Genomic DNA, 4,706 nt, shown 5'->3' with positions numbered 1-4,706 from the left:
TCTTCGGACTCGGCGAGTCCGTGCCATGCAATGACTCAAACTTGCTCATAAGGTCAGATCCAGTCCATTAACCCATAGATCTAGTCCTTCCAAGCTCATTTAGCACGTAAAGTTACAATCTTGATGCACATACAACCTCTATATGACCATATATGATGTTTTTGACTCAAATACTACAACACAAGGTCATGAACTCCATTGCCATACAAAAAGCTTGATGAGTGAGGCTCTCTGGACCTCTATGGATCCAGATCCAAAACCTCAGCACAAGGAGGGAACCATTGGGCATCAAATCATCCCATAAATGTCCACAAAAAGCCCTAAATCGCATAATACTTCACCAAACAGAATATAAACCGAAATCATACCTCTAGATTGATGATCTAGGCTCCAAATCCACGAAATAGCAACCTCCTTTACTTCCTCTTGCCTAGGATCACCTCCTTCTTTGCTAAATGGCACCCACAAGGTCAAGATATGCTCCTTTCTCTCTCAAATCGTCCAAGCACTCAAGGGTTTCTCTCTCAGGGTTGTGTGAGCACAAATGACGGCCATAAGGCCCTTTAAATAGGTCTCAAACCCGGAAATTTAGGGTTTCACTACACAGCGCAGGCTCACCGAGTCCATATCCTGGACTCGCCGAGTCCGGGCGTGATCCATCGTCCAATCCGCGTCTCTACTCGGCGAGTCTGAGCTCCAACTCGCCGAGTCCCCCTCACAATTTAACAAAATTCAATTTACATGATACCTGGCAAAAGTCCGGATGTTACATTATGTCTCATTGATCGTAAATCTTTGAATCAAATCTTGAGTTGATATTGAAAGCCTGACATATATACGCATATGCTATTGTTGTTCTTGTTCCTCTTTGCTTTTGTCATATTGGTATATATAAGGCATAAGATTATATTGTATCTATTTATTGAATTTACTAAGCGTTATCGCTTATCCTTCTCAACGTTTAACAATTGCAGGTGATGAGTATCCAGTATAGTTTTATACTGCTAAAAGATTTAGAATAGTTAATACTATTTCTTTGTATTTAATGTTCATGTATGTGTATGAATAGCAGATTCCTTGGTAGATATGTAATGTAATAGAACTTAGTCAGTTTGTATCCAATCTTTTGTAATCACTTTATCAATATAAATATTGTTTTATAAATATGCATGTAGTATGTTTTGAGGAAGTAACTTAAGAGTAATGTTGGAATAGTACAAAAATTTGGGTCTTTCAGAAATACGAAAGTTTGGGTATTTCAAATTGCCATATTTATAAATAAATAAACAACCAATGAAGGATATATACTTTGATTATACGATACTAGTTGTTGAAGTTGTAATATCTAATTTGTGAGATGCTTCATGTTTTTATTTATAAGAAGAATCATCCTATCTTTATTTGTTAGATGTGCCAATTCCTTGATGAAACCAATTTGTCATAAATTACACTATACAAATGTAACTATGAGCTTGGATAGGTTTTAGAGAAGTTACAATGAAGTGAATTAGGAAGGAAATGGAGATGACCGCGTGTCAAAGCCGGGTGTAGTTAGTTGGGTGGGTATGTTGTTAGTGGTAGTCAATTTCTAGGTGATAACACGTTTGTCACTATAGATAACAATTGTTGGCTAAATTTGATTAGTGGTCATGATTGTTTTTCGTATTGGGTGGTGCGGCTAAGGCTATGTTTGGTGTACTAATTGAAAAGCTAGTTGTTAGCTGAAAAGCTAGTTGTTAAATAAAAAACTAGCTGATAAAAAATAATGTTTTGTAAAACTAGCTGAAATATATAAAATTACGTAAAATGACATGTATGAGTATGTGTTTCTATAATTAATTAAGGGATGTATTTGAATTTTTTTTAAAAAGCTCTTAAAAAACTAGTCTAAGTAGCTTTTCAAAAAGCTAGTTTATAAGGTAGCTTAAAAGCTATTTTTCGGCTTACCAAACACGACAACATAAAAAAGCTCAAAATTAAACTAGCTTATCAGCTAAATGTGGCGCGCTAAACACAGTCTAAGAATAATGATCGGGATTACATGGGTGGTTTGGCTAAAATCTAAATCGAATTCTATCATGATCACATCAAAAATTATACTGTAGTTGTGTTTTTATTATGATATCCATACACAATCCAACTAACCCATTTTTTTACATTAATTAGCAACCCTTCTTAAACTATTTTTAAATTAAATAAATCAAGTTTATTTTTTTATTCTTTTAAAACTTATTAAAAAAATTAAAAATAAATCAGTTTGTTCAAAACAAATAAATTATTTATTTAATGATGATAGATTTACAAATGTTTAGTTCTTTAATCTCTAATGTTGCCATGAATTATAAAATTGTAGATATCATTTGCGTCGTATTATTTAGTAAAATACTTTGATAAGTTTTAAAAATAGAGAATAAAAATTAAATACAAAAATACTATAATATTTTTAAACTTAAATAGTCTAAGATTTTATACATAATAAATTCTAAACGATTTATAAGGAAAAACAATCATCTATTTTCTAAGGCATGTGGCATTTAAATATCAAAATGAAAGAGCTCAGTGAAGTATTTTTACCCGTTGGTGGATTATAAGACTACTCTTGTTCACAACTAAAATCAACCCAATTATTCATTAATTAAATATTTTCTCTCTCTTCCACATACCCAACCCAACTAAACCCAACTTGTTACACCCATTAGCAAACCAACTCAAACCATTTTTTTATTATATAAATAATAAATTTTAAGATTATTTTTTATTCTACTAATATTTATCAGAAAAATTAAAAAATATTTAATTTAGTTCTAGGATTTTGAGAGTCTCCAAAATTTATATAAAAATTTAGAAACTTATCATCCATATTTAGAAAATACAAATAAAAAATGATTAAAATGCAAAATGAGAATTTGATATGAAGATATATGATATCATAATCTTTTTATAGGTAAAAAAAAATTACGATTTTCAGTATTTTTTTGTTTTTTTTGAAGTGGATAATGTTAAATTTTATTAAATATATGATTTTATCCTAAAAAATCTAATAATTAATTTATAGGAGGACACGTGGATTAAAAGAAATGAAAAGTAATACCAACTTTGTGGTTGATGTGCCTACTCCATCCGTGACTTTTATCTTATTTTTCATTCATTTATTATTATTCTTGTAACCGACTTTACTTTTAGTCATAAATGGAAATGATCTAATGACTTTTCTACTTATTTTAATATATTTTGAGGGACCGAACATAAATCTTTTTACCAATAAGGCTAGTCTTAACTGATGTATTTTTATTTTTATTTTTGTTTCTATTTAAACTTCAAAAATCAATTTGGTTAACGTGGGTTTAACCCCCTTTATTGAAAATGCTAGATTGAGAAATATGTCAATGTGTTTACGTGGGTTTAACCTCTTTATTGAAAATGCTAGATTGAGAAAATATGTCAATGTGTTTATCAAATAGGTTAGAAAATGTTAAATAAAAAATGCCGATACAAAATATAAAAGATATCATAAATTCAATAAGTAAAAAACAAAAAGTGATCATTGTAGTATGAGGAAACGTTATAAGACCATTTGGTTACAACTAATAAATACAGTCCAAAACTGTAGAGTAATTCTAAAATAAATTTTTTTTTGCTGGCTATGGGGTTCGAACCCATGCGCACTTATGTGCAGAAGATCTTAAGTCTTCCCCCTTAACCTCTCGGGCAAACCAGCTTTTTCTACTTTTCCTGATAAGATTTTATTAGTATTACCACTATATAATTGAAAGCCACGTAAATTACAAAATTCATGGGTGAAATATTTATAAAGAGAAGACAAATATAGTCATTTAAAAAATGTAGCCGAAAATCTTACAAATGAGGTAGGGCACTGCGAAATCCATTTTACTTAAATTATAATAAATGTTTGTGAATTTTCATAATTTCATACTTAGACGAAAATTCATGTGTTCTTATTCATGTCACCAATCAGATTTTTTTATTTATTTTACTATCCATTGGCACTATTCACTGCATAGTAGTGTTGATCGGTGATAATTTACGTCAGAAAAAAAAAAAAATCAAATTTCTTTTTCTTGTACTTTTCAGGTAGTTGGTTTTGAAATAATGGCCAAAATGGAAATTTGTGATAATAATTTCAATATGTTCCGAAACAAGGGTTAGGAAAATTGGAAAGAGAGTGTATGAAAGATGAGGAAAAACCCAAGCGGATCGATACCAAAGATACATGTTATGATGGTTTTTGTTTTTTTATTGGATTCCAAGTTAATGATGTTGGTAGAAGGAAAATATAAGGAGATGAAAATGCGAGCATGAGTTCGGTTAATACTGGACAAAAAATAGGTATCACCTTTAAAAAGACGGAATATAGGAGATTGAAGATGTTGATATTTGAAGTGGACTATGCAAATGCATGTATCTATTGCATAAAATGTTTTTTTTTTTTTTTTTTTTTTGAAATTCAAGGCATCGAAGAGGCTAAACAACTTCAAGCAAAAACTTCATGTATAGAAGGGGCGATGTTTTCATGGTATCGATGGAGCAAATGCACGTCTCGATTCATACGTGTGAAGGTTTGAAGCGGCGACTACTAGATTGATTCAAGCAACATACGGCAGAAGCATATACAAACAACTCTTAGTTACCCGTAAACAGATAACATACCAAGATTATATAAGTATCTTTGAAAATATGGTGGGTCA

At 30.8% G+C, this 4,706-nt stretch overlaps 1 non-coding gene across 1 annotated transcript; it reads right to left on the bottom strand.

Annotated features, from left to right (window-relative positions):
- Positions 1–3,635: 3,635 nt before the first annotated feature.
- On the bottom strand, positions 3,636–3,718 carry TRNAL-UAA (transfer RNA leucine (anticodon UAA)). Its single transcript has one exon. It is a non-coding gene; the product is annotated as a tRNA-Leu (tRNA).
- Positions 3,719–4,706: the final 988 nt, after the last annotated feature.

The sequence above is a fragment of the Lactuca saligna genome, chromosome 4 (assembly GCF_052625555.1).
Source record: "Lactuca saligna cultivar CGN05327 chromosome 4, ASM5262555v1, whole genome shotgun sequence".
Classification (NCBI taxonomy): Eukaryota; Viridiplantae; Streptophyta; class Magnoliopsida; order Asterales; family Asteraceae; genus Lactuca; species Lactuca saligna.
Note: the sequence above shows the minus strand (reverse complement) of the source record. Positions and strands in the feature narration are given on the sequence as shown.